The sequence below is a fragment of the Cynocephalus volans genome, chromosome 9, assembly GCF_027409185.1.
Source record: "Cynocephalus volans isolate mCynVol1 chromosome 9, mCynVol1.pri, whole genome shotgun sequence".
Classification (NCBI taxonomy): Eukaryota; Metazoa; Chordata; class Mammalia; order Dermoptera; family Cynocephalidae; genus Cynocephalus; species Cynocephalus volans.
This window is the reverse complement of record NC_084468.1, coordinates 133,553,895-133,580,685: the sequence shown is the minus strand read 5'-3', so window position 1 is coordinate 133,580,685 and position 26,791 is coordinate 133,553,895. Positions and strand designations below refer to the sequence as shown.

Below are 26,791 nucleotides of genomic sequence, written 5' to 3'. Positions count from 1 at the left end.
TGAATTTTATATGTGATAACAGTTCAATTTCAGAAATGTAATTTTGGATGATAAAAAGCAAGTTGTAGGAGGATAGGTATACCATTTATATAAAGTATGATACCACTTACACACAGCAGAGGTCGGCAAATGGGTCAAACCTGGCCTGCCACCTCCTTCTGTAAGTAAAGTTCTGTAGGAACTCAGCCACGGCCATTCGTTAGCATCTGTTCTCTGGCTGCTCTTGTGTTACAAAAGCAGAGTTGTTAGAAACAGGGACCACATGGCAAAACACAGTACGTTGCTTATTGTTTATTTTTTGACTACATATATGTAACGAAAGTATTTAAAAATATGTGGAAGTGATAAATAGTGAATTTAGGATATAGATTATCAAAGGAATGGGTCAGGAAAGGGTCCACAGGGAGCTTCAAGTGTATCTATACTGTTTTTTTTTTAAGCTAAGTAATAGGCTTTGCAATATTATCTACACTTTTTTAAAAACCTTGGAAATTTTCATAATTTTTTAAAAAGGACTCTCAAGACCTTTTTGAGTACCGGAGAAGGTTAGCAGCAATGGTTGACAACAACGCGAATGTACTTAATGTGACTGAACAGTACACTTAAAAATGGTTAAAATGGTAAATTTTATGTTAGGTATATTTCACCACATTTAAAAAAAATTGTATTTAAAGTTTCAATGTGATTTTATATTTTTATCACATTCACTATTCTGTGAAAAGCTGTTTTTCATGTTTCTGTGTAGGCAACTATAAAACAGATAAGTCTCTGTTATTTAACCTATAGTCAAATAAATAATATACAGTACTAAAAAAAAAAAAAAAGACCTTTTTGAATTTTGTTGTTGTTGTTTTGCTGGCTGGCCAGTACGGGCTTTGGAACCCTTGACCTTGGTTTTATAGCACCACTCTCTAACCAGCTGAGCTAACTGGCCAGCCCTCTTGAATCTTATGGTACTGATAAAGATTTTTTTGTAGGACATGAGCATAAAAGCATAAAATTGAGTGAAAATTTTTTTATTTCTGAAAGAGGAAAATAGGAGGAAGTAGTCAAGAACGCTCCGAAAAAACATGATTAAACATTGTTCCCGTTTCACCTTTACTCATTGTTCTGCTCCATGTTTCCCTTTACTCAAAACACCCTCTATTGCTCTGTGCATTTAGGTCTCTTATTGCCACTTAAGAATCATATAAGTAACACGTGAAAACATTTTTTAATAGTACAGAAATATGTGGTATCTGCCTTTATTCCATAGGTATCTGGTGGTTCAGTGTCTATCCTAGTCTGCTTTTTATGCATATATATAGTATATATTCAAATAATATTTAGAATGAATGAGAATATATGAGGGTACTTCAAAAAGTTCATGGAAAAACAGAATTAAAAGATAATACAAATCTTTCTAGGAACTTTTTGAAGACCCCTTGTATATATGTGTGTGTAGTGCATGTGTTTGTATGTGTGTGTATATATGTGCGTGTGTATACATATTTCTGCCAACTTGCCTTTTTTACTTAATATAGTTTTTAAAGTTTTACCATGTTAATTTCCACTTCATTATTTTTTTAACTACTGGATAAAATTTTCCAGTGTAGCCATATTAAAATTTATTCAACCAGTCCTTTATTGGTAGTGTTTAGGTTGTTTCTAATTCATTACAGTTAGAAATGATGCTGCAATAAATGTCTTTATGTTCATATCTTTGTGTATAGATGTGTAAGAAAACCTTTACTATTTCTTCCAAGATAGATTTTTTAAGTTTCTGCTTTCATTCACAATTACTTTAAGTTTTAAATTTTTATATGCTGTCTATTTTCTTCCCAAATCTCAGATAGCTTTATGGTGGTTTGGTACTGCTCCAGGTTCAGTAGGGCTCATTATAATCCCCCTCTCCATAATGTGGCCTGAAATGTCACCCCACACAGGGAAGGACTCAAACTCAACATGCAGAATATTTGTAGCATATAGTTCAGTGCACTCAGAATTAATAGTTGATGATGTTAAAACTCACAGCAATCACTTTATCATTAAGAATTTAAAGAGTCTTGGTCCTTTACATTGGTACCCTACTGTTGTTCTTACAAAGATGTTGAGAATTTTTTTTTGACACTTTTACCATCATCACATTATGGTTTAAATAGATCAGCTAAAAGCAAAAGATATAACTTGGTTTTGCTTTTTTCCTTTCTAAATATGTCTATTAAAATGTCACGCTCTGCTGGGCTTAGTTTAACTACTGTAATTCTGTAGCATTTCCCTGCCCATATGTTTTGATTTCTGTACCTCTATAAACTATAGCTTCTGTGCAATTACTTTCTGGCATTATGTTTTCTAAGCTATAAGAGAAACATTACTTTTGCTGTAGCATCTGTAATGCTATAAACAAGGTGAAGAATTAAAGTGTATACAGGTTTTGTGGGGGGAAAATTCTTTTGCAGTGGGAGATGTGAAAAGATTATTAACATTTTATGTCATCCTACAGTGAATATATATTGTGTTGTTTTACTGTGGTTTTAACAAATGTGACGTTAGCATTTCCCCCTAGTGTGATGGGAATGAACATGAAGCATTTATATGGGGTATCAGTTGGATAATAGAAAAGTTTTATCAGCTGGCCTACCACTGCCATAGTACTTAGTGTGGAGGCTTCTCTGAACTTGTTTCAAATTAAACTATCAGCAGGCAATTAACTTTGGAACAGCAGCTGGTCTTGTATTTATTACATTTTCTCAAGATGGGCATGTGTGGCCACCCATTTCTCAGCAGTCCAGAGAGCACATGGAACTGCTGGCCTTTACATTTTTTCATCCTAATTCTTTCCTCTCTTTCCCTTAGGTTATATTTTATATTAGTTCTTTACCTTTCTGCAGTATAATTTAGAAGCAGTTATTTACATAATTCTAGGAAATCTGTATTAAAGAGCCTTTAACTGAGTGAGCTTTGTATAAATCTTTGTGGCTCTCAGTCTGTCCTTAGGTTATGGTTTTACTCCAACTAGTAAATATCCTTGTACAAATGGACTTAAAAAAATTTTTTTTTTAATTTATCACTATACAATGTAGTAAAATTTTATTTATATATTTTTCCTTACTGGCACAGCATACATCACATTCTTCAAATTTATCGATTAGGACTATAAACCGCAAAAGCATACTAATTCCTGGAAGAATCTTAGTCTGGACAGAATTGCTAAACAATCATTTAGTAGCCCAGTCACCTCGCATCTCATTAAAAGTAAACTGATGTAGATCATAATTCAGTCTTGCCCTTACAGGTAAAACCCTTCTCAAAAGCAGAAATCAGGCCTGGTCCCAAGAATACACAAGAATACAATTTCAGGGTTGGAAGCATCCTTGTTGCTTAGAGACTTCTCTACATAGTAAATCGGAGCATTCGTTTCTGCCCTAGTGACATGTTTTTGCCACTTCTAATCTCATTCCAGTTGTAGGCTAGCTCTCCAGAGATGCAGAATGAGCAAGCCTACCCCTGTGCAACACTTCTAAATATGCAAAAATAAGGCAGGCATCCCAAAGAAGGACTTGTTTGTGACTGTCCCTCCTTTTTGGACAGGAGGATTGAGAATCAGTACCCTTTGGTAATTAAGAAAATAAAAGAATGGAAGGAAAGTATCGATTGTCTCAAGGCTTCAGAGTATTGTCTAAAATGCAAACATCCCCTCAACTATAAACCTGTTTCCTCAAGATAATGTTGCCCCTGGCACATTGCCTTGTGCAGGCAGTCCAGGAATGCTATCAAGGGATGACAGGCAGGACTTAAAGTTTATCACCATCAATTGCCCATTGGTTTCTTGTGGTTACAGATTCTGAAGAGAAACTCCAAGTAGAAAAAGTTCTTGTAAACTGAACTGTACTCTTCAAAATTTTTCCATGTGATGAATTCCTATCTTTTACACCATTGCTCTTTTTTAAAGACATTTTAAAGCAAAATTACATTTATTTGTTATGATTATAAAGCAGAATATGTTCATTATAGAAAATTTTGAAGTGAGAAGTAAGTAAAAGGAAAGAAAATCATCTATAGTCTCACCTCCCCCTATTTAATCACTATTACATTTTGATGTATTTTTTTCTAATTTTTATCTTTTCAAATAGATACTATAATTTTAACATAGACTCATTAATATATTTTTTAATTATTTTCATTTAACATTATATCATGAACATTTTTTCATTTTAGTAAATATTCTTAGAAGTTTTGATTAAATGTTTGACTATAAAATAATAAACGCTTATTATAGAAAGTTTGTAAAAAATTCTAAAAGAAAAAAAAGAAAAAATTAAAATCACTAACATCCAATGATAACTACTGTTATTATACTGGTGGTTGTCTTTTCTTTGTGCATACTTGGTAAACTTTTTTTTTTCTTAAGAAAATGCAATTTTCTTAATATTTTTTACATCCTAGGATGTTGTTTTGGAGCAGTTGTCGGGGGAGAGGGGAAAGGGGAAGGAAATGGGCTGGAAGAAGGAGGAAGGAGGAGAGGCGGGATTGAGGCCTGTGGCACCCCCTTCATTCCCACAGGGGAGAGCAGGGGGCTTCCAGTGGTGGCTTGGTCATTGCTGAGCTGGGTGCAGATGTCAGGGTGGTGACATCTTTCCCCCCACCATCCCAGCTCGGGAACCCGAGACCCTTCTTGCTGTGGCTTGGTGGTCGTTGCTGGGCTGGTTGCACATGGGGTGGGGGGGCATGCCTGAGGTGCACCCCACTGCCCCAGCTTGGGAAAGCCCAGGGAGCTTCCTGCAGCGGCTTGGTGGTTGCCACTGGGCTAACTGTGCATGTCGGGGAGCATTGGTGAGGCCCCCAACCCTCCCCCCTTTATGGCTTAGTAGCCCAGGGGACTTATCATCCTTCTAAGTGTTATAGTTGTTCTTTGGTGAAATGAGACCTTTACTAGTTAATATCAAACTTTGTCTCTGGTTGTATGTATTTTCTTTTTTCTTTCATTTCTGTGTTGGATTATTTGCTGTTTCCACCATTTAAATTCTGTGCTGGAACTAATTTGTTGTCCTTTGCTTACTTCTAAAATGGTGGAACTTCCTTGAGCTCTGTGGTTGAGCTAAATTGCTGCTTTGCTGCTGAGTCCCTGGGGAAGGCTTTTTGTGCAGCTCAGGTTTTAGTGATTGACTTTATAGGTACTTCTGGGTCTAGTGAGATCTGGTGCAGATCAGCTGTCCTTGCTGTGCCCCAGTGTTCTTCCAGTGGGCCTATCTCCCCCACCACCCATGCTGCAAACACTTCGCATAGGATAGGCCATGCGCCAGTCCCTTGCGATGACTTACGGCCTCTGAGTGGCTCCTTTTTTTCAGTCGTTGTGGCTCCTTGCTCCTGTGTGGGTCCACGGGAACCCTATTAGTGGTCTTGCTGTCCTGGGGGCCACCAAGGTCCTCTTCTCCCCTGCCACCTCCAAGCAACTTCATCTGAAGGGCACAGCTGCAGCTTTTGCTGGCTCCTGCTCTGTTCACTCAGAAGCTCTAGACTGGACACAACCAGGGCTTGAAAAGGTCAGAGCAGTTTCTTCTTTCTCTTATCGTGGTTTCTTCTGCTTTCATGAACTCCGTAGGTCTCTCCTCCTCTTCCCCTGTGCTCTAGCAGCCCCGGCTTGGCTGTTGTTGCTTTTTTATAGTTGTAAATTGGCTGATTTGTGGGAGAGAGTGACACTGGGGACTGTCTATCCCCCCATCTTAACTGGAAGCCATACTTGGTAAACTTTTTAAAAGCATAATTAGGATGTTGTTTACAACTTCCTTTATTCACAATAGTTTATAAATATAAACATTTTCCCATAACATGATTTTTTAATAGTATTCTGTCATGTAGGTTTACCAAACTTTAATTACTTTCCTATTGTCAGACATTAAGGTTATTTTAAATTTTTACTATTATAAATAATGCTGTGATAAGGTTCTTATACCTGCATTTGTATGGGCCATCACTGATTATCTCCTTGTGATAAATTCCTTGCAGTGGAATTAACAGAACAAAAAAAGGTATAAACATTTTAAGACTTTTCATACATCCTGCCAAATTGCCTTAGTAAAAGGTTGCATTCTCACCCATAATAGCATTCTTTCAAGTTCTTCCCTTGCCCTGTGTTGCTTATGGATGAAGCAGAAGAACATAAGCAATAAGAATATTCTTTCTTTCAGTTTAACTCATATTGTTATGTTAGAATGCTCAAATCTGTTAACCATGATCCATTTCTGTAATTTTTATTTCAGGCCCAAAACAATATTTTCCAAAGGGTTTTGTACTCATCCATAGTCTCTGGAAATCCATATGCCCAGAGCTTTCCAGAGGCTTTTCCGAAGGCATCCAGGAGTTGGATTATCAGGATTACAGAGAGGCATAGACACCAGAGCATAGCCCTTAAGCATGTAATTGAAATTGGGACTGTCTGTACTCAAGTTTAGGGAACTTTAGGGTCATCCAAAATGAAAACAAAAAATGCTCTCAGGTCATGCCCAAGTTTGGAAAACTTTTTAGGGCAATCCAAAACGAATTTTAAGAAACACGAGTACTTTTTCTGCTCTTTAAGCTCTGCCCCTATTGGTAGAACTATTCAGAGAGGCTGTGGAATAGGTGTATGAAGGGCTTAGGTTCGGGCATCAGGCTGCCTCAATTAGAATCCCAGCCTCACCACTCAAGAGCTGGGTTCCCTTGGGCAAATTTCTTAATCTTCCTTAACCTCAGTTTCCTCATCTTTAAATGGAGCTAGTTATAGTACCTGTCTCTTAGAGTTATTAGTTGCTGTATCAGTCAGAGTTCAGCCAGAGAAACAGAACCAATAGGAGCTGTATAGTAAGAGATTCATTGCAGGGAATTCTTTATGTGATTGTGGCGGCTGACTAGGCAAGTCAGAAATCTGTGGAGCAGGCCACCAGGAAGGACATTCTGGGACTCCTGTACATGGACTGAAGATGCTATCCACTGGTAGAATTTCTTTTCATGAAGGAAACCTCTGCTTTCTTAAGTCTTTTCAACCAATTGAATCAGGCCTACCCATATTTTCTAGGATAATCTTCCATACTCAAAATCAGCTGATTTTGGAATTAAACCACATCTACACAATACCACCAGAGCAACATATAAATTAGTGTTTGCTTGAATAACAGAGGACTGTAGCCTAGCCAAGTTGACACATAAGATTGACCATCACAGTTGCTTTGGAACTCTGTTAACCAGACTAACCTGACTTGGAAATGAGTTTCAGTGTTCTCTACTTTTCAGTGTCAGTGCTCTTCAAGTGTTTGTAACTCAGAAGTTCTTTCTGACAAATCTATTTGATATTTGTTAGTTTTGTCCCAGGTAACTATACAGTTGCATTATTCATGGTCCTAGAGGGTTCTCTCAACTTGAGCCAGGGTATCTGCTCATGACAGGATTCTACACAGGAACATCAACCAGCGTCTGCATAGACACCCTGACCTGGGTGGTATCTCCTCTTACACGTTTGTACTACCCTTCACCCCTGGGCAAGCACACTCCTACACGGGCCTGCTCTGTGTGGACTGGTAAAGTTTGGGATTGTCAGGAACTGAGTGATCCCACAGGCTTCTGACATAGTGACAAGATATTTGGCTACTTGAAGAAAAGATAGCATTTGGTCCTCTTTTTACTAGTGCTGATTTTTCCACATAGCAGATTAACTTGCTGTTGGGAAGTTAATTGCATTCCTTTGAGCATAATAAACCCTAAACTCCTCCCAATCTGAACACAGGATGTCTTCTTTGCCCTCTCACTCAAAGCAGGAAAAGACAGGCTACTCAAAGTAGAGAATGGAAAAACATGATAGACATTGTTAGCATTCTTCCTGGTGGTCTTGGGTTTCAGGGTTCTTAATAATCATTCTGGGAACAGCCCCTGTAATTGATCCTGTTGGGGATTCTGTAGGCCTGCATTTCAGTGTTTATCTTGTTTCCATAGCGTTGAACAAAGCATGATGATGCAGTACCACTCGCTCTCACTTCGTGCAGTGGTGGTTGAGTGCAACTGGCCCTTGCCTGCTTCTCTGAGAACTGCCTCCCGAGCCCAGCTGAAGGAAGGGCACCTGTGGCCAGGTTTCCATATGGCCCACCCCATTTGGTAATAGCTGTGCTAATCAAGTTTCTTCTCTTGAAAGTTTGAACTAAAGACACAGAGCCAAAAGCCATGGTTTCAGGAGATTGGAAATTATTTATATTTGGGCTTGGTGGGCCAGGTGTGCTGATGAGCACTGGCCAGGTATGCTGGTGAACAAGCAGAGGGAGGGAGCCCACCTGTGGCAGGAGATGTGAAGATTGAAGCAGAGATGATGTGGTCTCAGAGAGGAAGTGAGGACGAATGAGAGCTCGCACGAGAAGCTGCCTGGTTTCCCAGTGCTGCACCAAGTTCATCTGCACTTCCTGTTTGTACAAATTCCTGGGATAACCTTGTATACTCCTAATAAAACCCCCTTTGATTTAAATCGAGTTCAAAAAGGGGGTTCAGTTTCTTTTATCCTAGCAAGATAATATAATGCCATCAAAAGAAATAATGATAACAATATTGAAATTTAGAAATGTAAGTAATATACCTAACATATATACATTGGCTTTAGGACTATCTCAAACTTTAGTCTTGATTCTAGAATTTATTTCCACATATAGATTAGGGTGCCATGAATATACTGAGAAAACAGAGCAGAGTAGGACTTAAAAGTATTTATGGACAAGCAAAATCCCTGCCATACAGTATATTGTGTAAAGAGCAAAATGTATCGCTTGTCTTATGAATACTGACACCAGATCTATGCCTTGGTGAGTTACAGAAACCTTTATTGTTTTGTCTTCTTTTACCAACAAAAGGCAAAAAACAAAACCAAAAAAAAAAAAAAAAAAAAAAAAGCCCCTTTAATGTGGGGTTTCCTAAAACAACACAAAGTAAGCCAGACTCATGGGTTTCCAAACATTTATTTGCATGCACTCCTTGACATGTTATATTTTATGAATAAATCCTGGAAGTGATGAAAGTTGTAAATCATTTTTTAATACCCTTCGAGACACCGTCCCTCTTCCACCACCATTGCCCCTGATTTAAATCTTCCAGCCATGGGATGTTCAATGAAAGAAGACAAGTTCTCAAGGTTCCTTGGTAATTAATTGACAATTCTCACTTATTTAAGTATTTTTTGTGTTTTCCTTTCAACATTCAACTTTAGGTGAACTTTTTGTGAGGCAGTGAAGCATGATACTGAGGAACTTAGGCTCTGGAGACAGACCGTCCAAGTTCAAATCCTGGCTTCATCATTCACCAGCTGCGGGACCTTGGGCATTTATATAAACTCTTTTCTCATCTGTAAAATTGGGATAATAACAGTACAGGTACTTTCTAAGAGTGTGTGTATGGATTGAGTTAAAAGATGTAAAGCCATTAGAATGGCTCAGTTGGATTAGCTATTTATAGTTATTGGAATGGATTAAATATCAAGTCCAACTCCCTTTACTCCAGTTGGATTAAGTAGTTGATTCTTATTAAGTGAATTTAAGTTGGGATCTTGTAGTGCTTTAAGTTCCTCATTTAAAAACTTTTAGACCTCGTAGGTAAAATAGAGATCATCCAATCCAATAAGGTCATGTTATAGATAAGGAAACTGAAATTAAGTGATGTGATTATGCTCACAGCATTTAAATCTGTCATAGATTTGTTCTGCTTAAGCCTGAGGCAAAACCACAACTTATATTTATGTGAGCCTGATGTTGGAAGGATCATGATTTAAGAAATAACGTCTCCAGGAAACACTGATGAATGCAGTTTGATATCAGACAGATGTATTGGAGATTATCAAACTGTACAATGATATATTTGAAAGTAAGGATTCATTTATATTAAAAAATATTTGATACATGTGATAAGCATTTTGCCAGTCATTGAGGCAGTCTATACTAAATGTAAGTAAGGACTTGGAACCCTAAAAAAGAAATCTTCAGAAATTATCACCTCACCTTGATTGACTTTATACCCTATTAAGAGTTAGCAGTCTTCCTGCTTCCTGAATTTTTCTTCCTTTTGCTAGTGCTTCCCTTCTTTGTGAAATATCAACTCAAATATTCTGTCTTTCCATGGAACTTAGGGTGGTAAGTCCTGTGAATGGGCCTACTTGACTTCGCCCCTCAGTTTGGACATGACTTCACCTTGAGAAAATGTTTGAGTTTTGACATTGTTTTTGATGCTCTGGGGAAACAATGCTGTCACTCAGTGCTTAAAGTTCAGTGTTATGCTAATTTATATATGGGATCTTTTCTAGTACTTTCTATAACCTCTTACAAATAAAACATGGAAAAGTTGAGTTTACATGATCAGAGTGGTTTAAAACACATGTTGTGACAAATGTATTAATGTAAGATGCGAACAGTAGTGGAAACCGGGTGTGGGGTATATGGGAACTTACTGTCTTCACAACTTTTCTGGAAATCTAAAACTATTCTAAAATAAAAATTTTATTTAAAAAAAAAAAGATCCTCTCCCAAACACATACATACAAAATTACTATGATAAAATAAGTTGCAGCAACTCAATATTAGCATGGTGAGCAGCTTTTATAGTTTCACCAAATAATATAAAATAAAACGATCAAGGTCAAATCATTACCGTAAGAGAAAGATCATTGTTCTTATAGGAAGTCCTAGTTTGAAAATAAACATTTCTAATGAGATGATAGAATTAGCAGGGAATACAGGTACAAAGTCTTTATGTTAAAATTTTAAATCTGGGACTAACATTACTATTTGCAACTTTTTGATGTCTCAGGAACAAAAACAAAAAACTGCTCCCTAATTTCTCTGGCATATTTTTATCTAAAGTACAAATCATCTTGTACAAGGTATTTCAAAAAGTTAATGGAAAGACTTGTGTTATCTTTCAATTCTATTTTTCCATAAACTTTCAAAAATACCCTTGTATTATAGTTTATAATTATAAGTTTATGAGTCTGGCATCCCCACCTGAGGGTGTAGTACATAATAGGTGATTGGTTAATGTTTCCTGAATTGGGTGCAAAAAAGAAACACTCTTAAGTGAACTAGGAACAACTGAGAATATGAGGATCTCTAGAAACTTACTCCTTTTTGAAGCTACTTGCAAAAATAAATAAATGAGCTAAAGAAAACCTTTCTGGTTAGTATTTGTGCATTGGCTGTCTTCATACACTGTTGTCTTCCCAGGCTGCTAAAGTCATCCAATAGCCCTGCCACTGCCGAGGATTGTTGCGTTTCAGCTGACTCCTTCTGGAAGGGGTGTTGGCAGCAGTGATGGGCGTAGTGGTCCTGGTGCTGCTATTGCTGATTGTCCAGTCACAGGAATTCCACCCAGTCTTCAGACCTTTGGTGTCAGGTTTGTGGCCTGTGGGAATGAGATAGAATGAGGAGTAAAGCCTCAAAGCAAGTCTTAGTTTCTAACCATTCCCATGACCATCAGTTCCATTTCTCCTTACTCTTTTGTCTCCATCTCCTCTTCTTCCCACTCTTGAAATTTTAGGCAGAATCCCAAATATCCTCTGACATGGTTCAACTCAGATGGAAACAGCTGTATATCTCTCCTGAGAAAATTGTGACCCCAATTTTAACAGAGTATTTGTCTGGAAGCAAAATGTACAACTTTATCACGTCAGCTTTGGGTGTTTGGAAAGACCCTCATTGCGGTGCCACTCCACCAATAAAACGGGAATGATACTTGCTACCTTGATAGGTGGAACCTATAGGTTATGGGAATCACTGAATAATGTATCTTGTTTTCTGAAAGTAAGATGGTAAACAAAAAACAAAAAACAACCTTTTTGTCTTTCTTCTGTGTGTCTACCACCCTGCCCCTCCATCCAGCCATTCACACATTCATTCAGTTGATTTCTATTGTTAGGAATTCTTACAACAGGAACGGGCCTTGACCCAAGAAACAATTAGCATATTTTATTGACATTTTTATGGTGACATAGCCATTGGTTACAGGTGTGAGCAGGATGATCTTGAGTGCGAATAGAAGTTCAAATTAGTGCTGGACTGTCATACCAAGCCGGTTCTAAAAACGCCAGCACTGGATTAGCTGAGAGTTTGAGGAGCGACTCTGGCCTTGGCCGCTGCGAAGAGGTAAATGTTACTATTTATGTCTGCACAGTCTTGCCACCAGGAATCTATTTTAGTATTTTTTAAAGTTTGATTATACTTTGCCCACTCCTTTAGTGGTGTTTCATTTTAATTGGCATTTATGATTAGTTCTGTGCAGGTACTTCAAAAAGCTTGTAGAAAAAGAATTAAAAGATAATATGAATCTTTCCACGAACTTTTTGAAGATGTATGTTTGTGACATTTTTTTTTTATTTTAATTTTTATTTTTTGACATTATTTTTTAAAGATTCCAAATATCCCTGGGTGTTTCCACATTTCCTAATCCATATTGAAATCGCCTATTTTTTAAAAATCGCTTATTGTCTGTCTCCTCTGCTTAACTATAATCTCTTTGAATGCAGGGCTCATCTTTTTCACTTTTGTCGTAGCACATAGGAAGATCCCTGGAACATAGAAAACATTTAGGAAATAATAGTTAAAATAATGCTTTTCAAATTATAAGTGTTTATGTTGATTTAATTTGATTGTTAACCCCTTGTATTTTTATTTTATGCTAGGGCAATAAGGGTTTGGGAAATATATAGATCATTTTCTTTTTGTAAGCTATTTGAAGTTGTATGCATGCTGTAATTCACTTTTGTTATTCATGTTAGGATTCTGGGGTATTTTCACCCCTATAATGACACATACATTGACCTCAGCCTGCCATTTCCAGAAAATGATTGATTGGCTGATGGTTTGAATATCATCTTAATTATTCAAAGGTCATGAATTTGAAATGAGCCAATTGATTTATTTTGGTTTTTTGCCATAGCAAATCTTTTTAAAAATAACTTACAGATTATAAAAGTAATTATGTTTATTATATGAAGCTTGAAAAATGCAGAGACGTAGTAGATGACAATTGTTCATAACTCTATTCCTATTGGAGACAACTATTGTTAACATTTTGGCATATGCGGTACTGTACTGATAAATGTTTAACAACCAGCTCTCTGAGTATAATTCCAGTATGAATGTTGGTTGATATCTTTATTTATATTAATGGGTAAAATAAAAGTGAAACAGCCAAAACATATGTCAGAGTTTCCATTCATTCATCAATGGCATGAGCAACTTCTTTGCTGATTCAGGTAACAGTTTTCAAATACTGGAAGAATTTCCTCAGTTTTTTGTGCTTTTCATAACGTAACAGGTCCAAACACAACATACTTTAAGTTGAACCTAAGTTGTCAACATTTGTTCCATCACTTTCTTAAGAAAGTGTCTGAGAGATGGTGTCTGAGTCCACTGGCACCAGACTTTGAAATAACCAGCCTGCAACCAGGAGGTGTGTGCAGCCCCTGTACCCACTCATTCCTTCTTCTTTCCTCCCTTACTGATTGGGAGAATTCAGCCATTCTCACTGTGCCCCACTTGTGGCCAGATATACCCACTGTGAAACGGGATCTCTCTGGGACCTCTTTTATGAGCGCACTAATCTCATTCTTGAGATTCTTGATCTAATCACCTCCCAAAGGCCCTACTTTCTAATACTATCACCTTTAGGGTTAGGATTTCAACATATGTATTTTTAGGACACATTCAGACCATAGGAAGATAAGTATATAATTTTTAAAAGTAGATTTTAAAAATAAGGTTGGGATCATACTGATGAGTAGTTTGGGGACCTGTTTATCTACCTCACAGGAGTGGATTCCTGTATCATTTGCTCATGCATGCTCTATTGGCACAGACTGCACTTCAGGCCATTTCACAGTGGGTATATCTGGCCACAGTTGGGGCTGGGTGGGAATGGCTGAATTCTCCCATTTGGTAAGGGAGGAAAGAAGAAGGAATGAGTGGGTACAGGGGCTGCACACACCTCCTGGTTGCAGGCTGGTTATTTCAAAGTCTGGAGCCAGTGGATTCAGACACCATCTCTCAGGCAGGCAGAGTCCTTTCCTTGAGAGCACTTGGAGACCTTGCTCTTGGCATCCACATTACTGTGCCCTATCCTTTGTAAAGCTGGGCTCCATTCCTGCCATTCTGTCCTGCATTCTCTACTACATCTTAAGGTAGATTGCTCTGTGTGAAAAGATAGAAGTAATTGTTTGGAGACAATTATACTCAGTGTCTACAGTCTTAATGACCAGTCATTACCCTTCAGTGAAGGTGTCCTCAAATACATAAGATGGTATCCTAAAACTTGCTTTTCTGTGGGCTCCCAAATCTAGAAATTTACTGTACCTGTTGGGTAATTTCATATGACTATTGGTAGTCATAATTTTAAATGACTTTAATGTCCTTTGGCTACCAAATATGTACTTGGTATCCACTGGAAAACTTTAACAGTAGCTTTGCAAAAAATAGATATACATGGTGAGAGGGCTCTAGCCCTGCTTGTGTAATGGAGAAATTGTTGAATATTTGCAGTCAAAGTTTTGTGCCTACCCACTGTTGAAGTTTCTGTTGTAATTCCCAGAGAACAAATCCTTGTGTTGTTAGAATGAACTCAGCTGTTTCCATGTTTTGTTTACATTCTTAGTCAAAGCCTTCAGCTTTCCGACAAAAACTCTTTAACATCTCCCTATTTTTGAAGGACTTGATTAAATGAGTTTTTAAAAATGTATTTGTTTTTATTGATAAAGTAAAGGCCTTTAATATATGAAATTACTTCAGTTAGGTTTTGCTGCTTTTATGTATTTGTTGCTTCGTTGTTATTTTCTCAACCTTTAGATGTCAATGGATATTTGGTGAAAAGATAGCAATGTAATGCTGTAGGAACCTAAAAAAGGTAAAAGGAAGGGTTTAGCAGACTTAAAACGTTTGATCAAGTGACGCAAAGCTAAGAAATGGGTGGCCAGGGCACTCACATTTAAAGGATTTTTTAAAGTTCATTTCATGTGGAAAAATCTTGTTGTGTCTTATAAAAACTTAAATAATTTATGCATTTTATTAATAGCATTTAAATTTAGCTTTTTAAAAAAGTGTCTGCCTCATTATTTCACATAAAGTCTGGGTTTCAAACTGACCTAATTTCTTTCTAAGTTTTTGGAAGTGTCAGTTAATTAATGTTTTGATCAGTTTCAGATGCTTAAAATTTGTATTTGTTTTTTCACTAAAAAATGGCAAGCCACCCTCCCTCGTGGCAATGTTATTTTAGTCTCATAAAGAATGGAGAAACACAAAATCATGTTTCTCACCTTTTTTCTTTTCCCACTGCTTTCTACTAAACTCACTGATTTTTCATGTGTTGTTTATTTTATTTTGTTATAGTAAGGTTTTATTTTTTACAGGAGAATATTGTACTGGATGAGATGAATTTGGTGTTATTTGAAAAATATCACATGTTGACGTTAAGGCATTTTCCCAAATATTCACATGCATGCACACACCCTTTTGTTTGTAACATATTTTGTTGCTAGCTCAGTTCCAAGCATCAGCTGCTTCTGGAACATTTGAATTTTGGCACTGATTTTTATTGCCACATCATCAATAGACACCAGACATGTATGCTACGCAGCTAACCCGTCTAGGTTTTAATTCTGAATTATTTAAAGTGAGTTAGGGGGCTGGCCGGTTAGCTCCCTTGGGAGAGTGTGGTGCTAATAACACCAAGGTCATGGGTTCAGATCCCTGGACCGGCCCGCCACCAAAAAAAAAAAAGGTTAGGAATGATGTTAAAATGAAGGCCAAATATATTGGTCTACACTAATGCAACCCCAATAATTAATCCCTTTACTTTTACTCTAATACTTATATTGTGCCTGAAGTCTAATGCTTGTTTTCCTCCTACCATCCTTTTTACCTTCTCCTCCTGTATCCTTTATATGCCCTAAATTTCAGATAATCTATTAATCAGATACATATCTACATTTGTGTTCCTTAGATTTTTCAATGTCTCCAAAGGGATAGAGTTAATGTCAGGTTATTTAAAAAGTGTTAGAAAACAAACAAAGACTAAACTAAAATTAAAAGTGTTAGATTTGTTCATACTCTAAGGAAATAAAAAGATAACTAAAAGCTATAGCTGGAAATGTTAGAATTAAGAGCTATTCTCCATAACTCTGACATCAAAAAGCATCACAAGATATGCCTGTGAGTTTACAGCCGCAGGTGTAGGAGGCGGTACTGCTTTCTGCATTCCACCATCTTCGATCCTCTTGTCTATAATAGGACCAAAAGAAGAGAAAAATAGATTATATGTTTTTATGAGAACCAGCATGTTGTAGTATTTAGTATAGGTTTAGTAAAAAATAAACTAACACTGTGAAGCAGATCTTTCTAGGTTAGGTGATAAGCTAGTATGTTATGAGAAACTTTCTCTCTTTCCCTTTCTCCCTGACTACTTTTCATCCCTGGACAGAGGGTTTTACGTGGTAGTTGTTTCTGTTTAATAGGTGTTCGGACTCTAAATATGGACTGTGAGGTAGGAAACATCTGCCTTAAATTCTTCCTTCTTTAATGTAAGCAAGTGACTCCTCTTTGAATTTCCACCAAGCGTCCTGTGTCCTAATTTCTCTTGCCAGCAGTGTCCCCTGCCAGTCTCATGTCTGTCACAGGAGTTTATATCATGTTTTCTCTGAACATCCCTAAACAAGTTCAAAGGGATGTATCACCCCTTCGCATCTAGTTTTTGAAAGCAGGATGACAGGTTTTAGGGAAAGGTGTGGGTTTTCTATTCTTTTTTTTAAAAAAGAACTTCTCTTAACATCCTTTAAAGTTATTGTTACAGAGGGTGTAATTGGATAAGTCAGTTGTTTTTACAATTTGATATTTACATATGATCTATTTTATGACATGGTATCTGAGCATGTCAAAAGGACTTTAAAATTGCCTTAATTTTAAAAAATTTGATGTAATTATTTTTTAATTTAAGATTTATATGCACATCATTCCAATATGTTTATGGCTTGAGAAGGAGTTTACAGTCTAGTAGAGGAAATGATATACAAAAATACCTCTGATACAAGGTAAAAAATATATTAGAGATCTAACTTTAAGAAAAGCAAAAATATAAATATAAATCATAAACTTTTCTCTTGCCTATAGGCTTCTCACTAGACTATGAATACCTTATGGGCAGGGACCATGTCCTAGTTGATCTTGTTTCTTTGGTACTTAGTATAAGGTCTAGAGTAGTATAGTCATTTAATTTCTGAAAATTAAACTTTACTCTTAACAACTAAGAACACACTTGTCTTTTGGTAAAAAATACAGAAATCATCAGCTAATAAGACAAAAGTTTGAAAAGTCAGTCCCTGTATGTTGTGGATGCATCAAACTGCAGTCTAATGTTTTATCATCCCTCATTTTTCTTGGCCTGTAATAGAAGCCTCCTTAGAACTATGCTATCCTTTTTATGCCTTTTACCAACAGATGACTGCTAATCATAAAATTTAATTCTACTGTATTGCTACATATCTACAAAAAAAAAGGATTGGATTTTAGTCCTGTTTTCTTTTTAGGTTTTCTTTATTTATAAGCTTTGTCTGTAGATCACTTTAGGCTGACAGTAGAGAAAAGATATAACCCCAGAAAAGATTTATTAATTTCTTGGTTCATTCAATAGATATTTATTGAACACGATTATACATCAGACCCATAGTTCTGAACCCTTTGTGTTCGCATCGAAGAGGTTAGATTCTGTTCTCACATGTTGCAGTAAATGCCACCGTTCTTAGGTGCTAGCTTAATTTTGTGTCCCATACCGCTTCCCAGACCAAGTTGTACCTGCTCCACATCAAATAACATAACCCACTCAGACAAGTTTCATCTAGTTAACATCACCGTATGTTATTGTGTATTACACATGGTTTGAAATTTAGCAGCTTGCCAGTGAAGAGTTTGTGTTGCTTATGGGTTGGGGACTACCAGGGTCTTAATTTATGAAGAGACAGTGTACAATGAAAAAACTGTAAATAAGCAGAATTAACCCAGAAATTCTATTAGTTGACACAAAGTACAGTATTTTTTGCCAGATTAAGTGCCATGCTGGAGTGTAATTCGCCATCATAATGCCATGTAATAAGGCCAACCTGGCCAGTTTTGCATCTGCTACTGGATGAGAGTACAGCAGTCCCCCTTTATCCTCAGGGGATACGTTCCACCAGTGGATGCCTGAATTCATGAATAGTACTGAACCCTATGTATGCTTAGTTTATAAATTAGTCACAGTAAGAGATTAACAATAATAACTAATAACACAATAGAACAATTTTAACAATATACTGTAATAAAAGCTATGTGGATGTGGTCTTTCTCTCTCTGTCTCTCAGTATACTATTATATTTGCAGACTTCAGTTGACCATGGTTAATTGAAACCATGGATAAGGGGGACTACTGTACTGGTCTTCAGCGAGTGCCACATGCTCATCAAAGATGACGTTTCATATGAAAAATACCTATTTTTAAACATTAGACCCAGACACTTTTGGCAAGATGTGCATACAATGAGGTGTGACTAGGAATTGAGACAAATAGAACAAAACCAGTAGCAAAATTATTCTTGGGGATTTGCTTAAGTGGGTTGTAGGGGGAATCACCAGTTCTATGTAAATGATAATATTTCTTTCTCTCTGTGAGGTTTGAATTCACATTAGTTCAGTGAGCACATAATACAGTTTTACTGAGTTACACTGTAAAAATGAGTAGAAGACATTCTCCTTGAGAAGCTTGTAGTCTAATTAGGGAGTCAAGACATGCGTGTGTGAAGAGAAAAAAAAAAAAAAACAACTTCAGGAATTGGAAAGGACAGGGCAACCAACATATTCTAATTTTAGGTGTGCTGAAGTTGTAAATAACATCGTCAAAAGCCTCTCCCAAGATCTTTGAATCTTTTTGTGGGATTTCTTTTTTGATAGAGGTAAAGAAATATGAAACTAAATCTACAGAGCTAATGATCACCATGGCCATTTTGTGAAACATCTTGGGAAGGCTGACCTGAAGGAATAGAGCTCTGTGTTTTCAATGGGGATAACACAGTGTTCACAAAAGCTTGTAGGTTTGTTTTGTTCTCTTGTCTTTGTTATTGCTGTGGCTTCATAGGGGATTAGGAATATGAGAAACATGCACTGTGAACTCAGAACAGTGGTAAGTGGTGAATAATAATTCCAACTGAAATGCAAATTATTTGAATTTACAAGGTAGGATTATGATAACTATAGGTCAGCCCAATTGGTTTTGGCAAAATAGCTCCAAAAAATTCTGCCCCATGTATTAGGAACTACAGGAATTCTTTGTATTAGAAAATAGTGTAGAAAATATAACTAACATTTTATGAGACTCTAATATATGCCCGGCACTGTGATACATATTTTACATAGTTTTCTCATTCAGTCTTAGCAACAAGCCAAAACATAGGCATTAGGATTCTCATCTTATAGACAAGGAAACAATTCCAACAAGTAAGTAAATTGGCCAGCTAACACAAATAGGAAAGGGGGTCTCTAGCTGACTACAGATTCTGTGTTCTTCCCATGTCAGTCATGCTGCCCCAGCAGGTATCTCCTGCATCCTATTTGCTTTTTCTCTACCTGCCCTCCATATTCTTTTTGTTTGTTTTTGGAGGCTGGCGGTACAGGGATCATGCCCTGGACCTTGGTGTTATCAGCACCATGCTCTAAGCAACTGAACGAACAGGCCAGCCTCTGCACTCCATGTTCACAGGTGTGTGACTGTCAATAGAACTTACTTTGTGAACTTTACAATGTGTAGAGTGTGTTAATGTAACCCATTCAAGTATTTATTAGCTTTATGTATCCTGTAACTAAATACGTAAATAATAGTTGCTTATATGATTTGCTTGTCCTTGAAAAAAATGAAGTAGAAAAGTGATGTAAATTGTTGTATGGTCAGTTTTAATGATCATAATTGGACTGGCATTGGTGATGAGAAAGTGAGTGAACTCAGAACTCATATAACTTCTCCTAAAGATTTCAAAGAATTAATAGAAGGACTTTGTAGTTTTGTTTTAATTTTTAACTTTAGCAAAAGCCATTCCAACTGGATCTCAATTATTTTTCTTTACCAATCTTTATTCTCTAATTCTTAAGAAGGAATCTCCTCCCCCACAAATTTTAAAATATGGAGGCTCATCAGAGTTTTAGAACTATAAGATATTTTGTTTTCACAAGTTTCATGTAACTGCACTCATTCTTTCCCGTTCACCACAGTTTATCGGATCTGCCTCTACATACTGTGATGGTGCTGTTAATTTAGACACTATTAAAATGGCAGTGTACCTTTATATATGTCTCTGTGGCAAAATATAATTAATTAACTAGTACTTCTTCTGTCCATTACATAATATATTGCCTTAATCTAGCAGTTAATATGGGGTGAAACAAGTTATGCCCAATACACACACAAGATAGGAACACAGGTTATTCTGTAACACTAGTGCTTTCTGTTTTGAGAAGCATGTCAGGGTTGGACTAAGACTTGTTTAAAAAATCACATGTAATGATTTTTTTTACCCTGAAATGGAGCAAGTCAAGGACTTTTGCGTTATTGTAGTCAAGAAGTAAGTATTATTAGTGTTTAACCTGGCTAGTGATGGCTGGCATCAACACTTCTCTCTACCGCATGTTCTCACATATCTCTTGGCATAATATTTGAGTTCAGGCCCTTCTTATCTCTTGCCGTGGCACCTTCAAATGCTGTGCCCAGAACATGCTCAAAAGAACTCTTACCTCTGGTCCTTCACACATGGTGCCTGACACTTTTCAGAACCTTTCTCCTACACATTCTTCAGGTCTCTGTCAAGACACACATCCCATGTTGGAAGCCTTTCCTTATTTTCCAAGAGGGAGTGATAGATACCTTCTCTGTATCCATTGCACTTGTGCCTGCCCCTATAATGCTATAAACAGAAATGCAGTTGCAACATTGTGTTTCCTATTAAGGTCAGAATCTGTGCTTTCAAGGCGTTCCTGGTGCCTGGTACATTCCAATAAGTGTTGGATGTATGTGTGAATGGATGAGAGAGAATACCTCTTTCATCGTGCAAAAATCACACCAACCTGGCTAAACCCTTCTGCGAGGAAATGGGCACAGTCAATCCAAATATTGAGAGCCTTTGGGGAAGATGGTACAAAAGGATAAGCCTTATATTCACTGGTGTGTCTATCAGTTTGACCAGAGTGTTATACCCCTGGATCACATTAGTTAACTCTTTGTTAAGCTAATTGCTTTACTGAGTAGTAGTAGTGTAGTGATATGCCCTTGGCCCTTGAGAGTTTTTACAAAGGATACGTTTTCGGTATGCTCAGTTGCCCCTGCACTCAGAGGAAACCTTAAAAAACAGATGTTGATGACAATAAGCACCTGCAGACCTTGTTCTGAATGTGTACACAGCAAGCCAGACCCACCCACCCCATTGTTGGTTTGTGAAAGGGGCTCTTTCCTCCCCAAGGAGAATGTGTGTGTTTAAACTTGGAAACAAGCTTGTTGCTTTGAAAGTTGTATAATTTTTTTAAAAATCTCTTTTATTATGATCCAAAATAAAAAGAGAGTTAGACTTCCTTAGGTGAGAGTAACAATTACCACTGTGGTGTGCTTTGTTATTGTTGTTTTAACATCAAAATGTCATAGTTAGCAACTTTTATTTTGTTTTCTTCTGTATCTGCAGTCTGGCATGAGATTTCAATGAGAAATTTTGAGGGTCCACTTTCTAATTGGGACGACTTACCTACATATTGAAATTTGTGGAACATCTAGAAACTTTTACCCATCCACCTCTACCTGAATTATAGAATTTTGGACTATAATCAGCCAGTAGTGAACTTCTTTCTGGTTCTGCCACTTACAAGCTGTGTGACCCCAGGCAGGATACCTAACCTCTAAGCCTCAGTTTCCTCATTTGTAAAATGGATGGCATGTTCTATACAGTGATCTCACTGGCTTCTTCTTCACTGGAATCTCATTAGAAATTAATTTCATTAGGTTAGGGAACTCTTAAAATGCAGTTTTCTTTTGTGGAAAAAAAAAAAAAAACTTTTTTTTTTTTTTCCTTAAAAGATGACCGGTAAGGGGATCTTAACCCTTGACTTGGTGTTGTCAGCACCACGCTCTCCCAAGTGAGCTAACCGGCCATCCCCATGTAGGGATCCAAACCCGTGGCCTTGGTGATATCAGCACCACACGCTCCCAAGTGAGCCACGGGCCGGTTCCGAAAAAAAAACCTTCTTAACAACTAAGATTATGTGGAAACACACTGGTAGAGTGATCATATAGCAAAGCCTGAGAAGGGTTCATTGTGGGGGAGTAGAAAGAAGGGATAGAAAGGGACTCAAAACAGCTAGGGAGCCCCCCCAGAGTCCTAGAGGAAGATAAAGCATCAGGCACTTAGACCTGATATAGTTCTGCTTTCACCCCAACTTTTGGTTCTTCCCCTCAAGATCTGAAAGCCATTTCCCCTAACCCTTCATTTTCTTCCTGGAAGGGTCTTTGACTGTCACGTTTCAGGATTGGTTTTATCTGCCCCACTAAGAACAAGGGTACTTGATAATAGGGACAGCCATGCCTAAAGAGCAGAGGCAATAGATCTGGATTAACTCTGCAGGGGCCAGGACATGGCCCTTCACTCAGGCCTTCGCTCAGAATGTAGTGAAGGTTCTGAATCATTTTTGTGTGTGTGTGTGGAGCGGCCTAACTCAGGTTCTGTCTGAGTAGCAGAAGCCAGAGTAAATCTAAAAAAAAAAAAAAAACTTTTCAAAATATAAACCAAACTGTTAGACCTGCTGTCTGAATGAAGTTAGGCTTTGAAGTGGGAACCGTCAAGGGTTACATGTGTTGTGAAGTGTCTTGTGATGCTTCTAAAGATCGTGAGCAAGCATGAGTAATAACAGCACCTCACATTTATTGAACACACACTGTTCCAGGCACTGTGTAAATGCTTTAATAGATTCTCCCTCTTACGCTTCACAACAACCTGAGGAGGGAGTGTTAAGTTTCTTCTGCTTTTATACGTGAGGAAACAAGAGGCCTTAGAGAAGCTAAGTAACCTGCACAAAGTCACACTAGCTAGCAAGTGGGCGCCAGGAGTGCACGTGGAGAGGTGGACTCCAGAACCTGCTCCAGTAAACCAGCAGGCTCTGCTGCCCCGTTCTCTGGTTAGTGGGCACGTGGCCATATACACTGTCCTGTTGTGGCTGTTCTCGGAGATCCCCAGTGGAGACGAGCGAGCTCGTGCTGTGAGGTTTTCCCTTGAGACTGTGGAGTGGAACCTTCACCTGCAGGCTTTGCTCTGCAGAAAGTGATGAGGATCAGCTTCGAGATCATAGTTTCTGCATCCACAGCTGTATTTGAGGTTCAGAAATGGTATGCACCGCAGAACCAGGAGGCTACTCCAGCATCTCCCAAAACTGCTTCCCGTGGAGATGCATTTGACCATAGGCCCTTTTTAAAAAAAATATTTATCCACCGCAAACCACCTGTTAACCTCTAAAGGAAAACTGTAGATTTTGGAAAATTCTGTTCTAGACGTAAAATACTAGTTTGTTTGTTTATAGATTCAGCCTAAACACGATGCTGCAAATCTTAAGTGTTTTAGAACCTAGGCTGATCTCAATCAAAATTCTGTTTTGTGCCAAAGTTTCACCCCCGCACCCAACTTTTTATTGAAATATACCCAAGGGTTTGGATCCCCATACCAGCCAAAACAAACTGCCAAAAACAAACAAACTGCCAAAAACAAACAAAAAACAACAACAAAAAAAACAGTTGAAATATACAGAAAAATGCACAAATTGTACAGCTTAATGTATGATCACCCCAGAAGGTCTCCTGTGTTAGTTTCCTAGAGCTCTAGTAACAAAGTACCACAAAATGGATGACTTAAAAACAAAAGAGATATATCGTCTCACAGTTTTGGAGGCTAGAAATCAAGGTGTCAGCAGGGCATGCTCCCTCTGAAGTCCGTAGATGAATTCTTCCTTGCCTCCGCCTTAGCTTCCGTGGTTTGCCAGCAGTCTTTGGCCTTCCCTGGCTTACAGCTGCATCACTCCAGTCTCTGCCCTCGTCAGCACGTGGAGCTCTTTCTGTGTATCTCTGTCTTCATGTGGCTGTCTTTTAAGCCACCAGTCACATTGGACTGGGCTCATCCTACTCCAGTATGACCTTTTCTTAACTAACTACATTTATAATGACCCTATTTCCAAATGAGGTCCCATCCTGAGCTACTAGGAGTAAGGACTTACTTCAATATATCTCTTTGGAGGAGGACACAATTCAACCCCTAATATCTCCCTTGTTCCACGCCAATCAATACACCTTTATTCTCCGTAAAAGTAGCAAAGAGTATTTTTAATGAATAATATCAACCCCCTAAATCAGTGGTTGTGAGCAAGGGATTATGATGTACTCAATAACAGTCCTTCTGCCCTGCCTGGACACACACGTCGAATATTGGAATGTTGGCTTTTCCAGCCCTGCTTCTAAGTACTGGTGTTGATTCTTTTAATTACCAGATCTAGTCAACCGACACAATGTTAACATGCAGATTCTTTCCACTGTTGTGCCTAGAAGTTTCTCCTGCAAGCCTCAGCCAACCTATTTGCTTTTTAGGGCTGTTACTTCTTCTTTATTACCTTATACTAATTCTTTTTTTTTCAAGTAGTTGTGTAGTGGATTGAATTATGTCCCCCCCACCAATTCATTGAGGCTTAAATTGTATCCTCCACGTTTTATGTGTTAGAAACTTAGCCCCCTCTGTGACTATTAAGAGGGTGGGAAATCCTATTACGGTAATTGAAAGGTGGAGCCTTGAAGAAGTGATTGGGTTGGTGTGTGATTCTGAGGTCTTTAAAAGAAGAGACTCTGTCTTGCTCTCTCTTCTCTCTCTGCTTCTACTATCTTGCAATGTGAGGCCCCTGGGTCACTGTCAACGCCACCAGATGGGCTTTGGACTTCCCAGCCTCAGAAACTGTAAGTGATAAATGTCATTTTTCTTTGTTAATCTCCCAGTTTCAGGTATTTTGTTATAAGCACAGGAACGGACTAATATAAGTTGTTTTACAGAAAGCCTTCAAGAACTCTTTTTTAAAAAAATCAGTATTAGGGCCAGCCCGTGGCTCACTCGGGAGAGTGCGGTGCTGATAACACCAAGGCCACGGGTTCGGATCCTATATAGGGATGGCCAGTTAGCTCACTGGCTGAGAGTGGTGCTGACAACACCAAGCCAAGGGTTGAGATCCCTTTACCGGGCATCTTTTGGGGGAAAAAAAAATCAGTATTGCTGAAAACAGTTCTATCTTTATATTACAGTCCTTGCTTCATGGTGTCAGAGACCTCCCTTTTTCCCCCTGTCTTTTAGACGAGTATTGTTTCCATCCATTTCGTGCTACTATAACAGAATACCACAGAGTTGGTCATTTATAACAAATAGAAATTTATTGGCTTATGGTTCTGGAGGCCGGAAAGTCCAGGATTGAGGGGCCAGCGTCTGGCAAGAGCCTTCTTGTTACATCATCCTGATGGTGGAAGGTGGAAGGGCAAAACGGGGAGCGGGGGTACTCAGAAGGTTATTTTATTTTTAGGTGGTGATGTTTTAAATTCTAATCTTAAGAAGACATGCTGTTGATTCTTAGGTCAAATTATATACATATAGATGGTGTATTTTGATCTGATATGAGAGGACAGGAATTTCGATGTCAAACACAAAAGAGCTATAAGGAGGAAAGCTCTTTGAGCACCGTGTAATGCTATCTGACTACAAGCGGTATCCAGATTTTCACTGAAGCTGCAGTATGTAGGTAGCTGTGAAAGCAATTTTAAGGCAAAATTTTGTTTACACTGCAGATACACTTTACCAGCCCCCTCACTTCCTGTAGATAACCTAAATATAAAAGCATTAAAAAATTTTTCTTTATTTTTGTGGCTTAAAGACGGCTAGTGTATCAAGCTTCCTGCTTGGCACCATATTGAGTCCCAGACATGACGAAGTACTATGAATGACTCTTTTTTAAAAGGATTGATTAATGTGTAATATATCTTCTTTCTTTCTTTTTCTAGCCAAGGACCCTTGTCATCCATTAGAGCGGTAATCAAGAGATGTAAGTTTGTTATTTCCTGCTCTGTTTTTTTCTCTGTAATAATTTCAAATGATGATTTGGATTTCCAGCAAGTGATTGTATTTGATGAACTCACAAAGAACACAAGAGTAGCCTCTCCTAAGAAGTAATAAAGCATTTCACTCAAATAGCTAGTTTTCCTCAGGACAATGCTTTTCTCTTCTCAAATGAAGCTGTTCTGGCAATTTAGTTAGTCTCTGTGATCTAATGTAAATTTTATATAACTATTTTCTGTAATTAGAGACATCTGATGGGTTTAAAAAATATTAAACCCCGTCCTTTTTGGATAATTTGCTTCCACAGGTTCCCTTCACATTTTTAAAAACAGTATGATAGGCTGATACTTCCATGCACAAGATACATGGGCTGTGAGTAGAATTCCCTCCAAAATGGTACATTTATACTTTCCATCCATACCTCTTGGTTAAAGCTTTATTTTTTTTTTATTTTTTTATTTTTTTCTTTTTCGTGACCGGCACTCAGCCAGTGAGTGCACCGGCCATTCCTATGTAGGATCCGAACCCGCGGCCGCTGGGAGCGTCGCCGCGCTCCCAGCACCGCACCCTCCCAAGTGCGCCACAGGCTCGGCCCGGTTAAAGCTTTAAAACTTGCTCTTTGTGCAGGATTTTGACACTCATTTT

General features: G+C 38.0%; 1 protein-coding gene across 2 annotated transcripts in view; it reads left to right on the top strand.

Annotated features, from left to right (window-relative positions):
• Positions 1-26,791, top strand: part of SH3D19 (SH3 domain containing 19) — an 84,918-nt gene that overhangs the window by 8,006 nt on the left and 50,121 nt on the right. For both annotated transcript variants that reach the window (XM_063107615.1, XM_063107614.1), the window contains exon 2: positions 26,092-26,132. The gene's annotated coding sequence lies outside the window, so the exon portion shown is untranslated. The remainder of the gene's footprint in view (positions 1-26,091; positions 26,133-26,791) is intronic.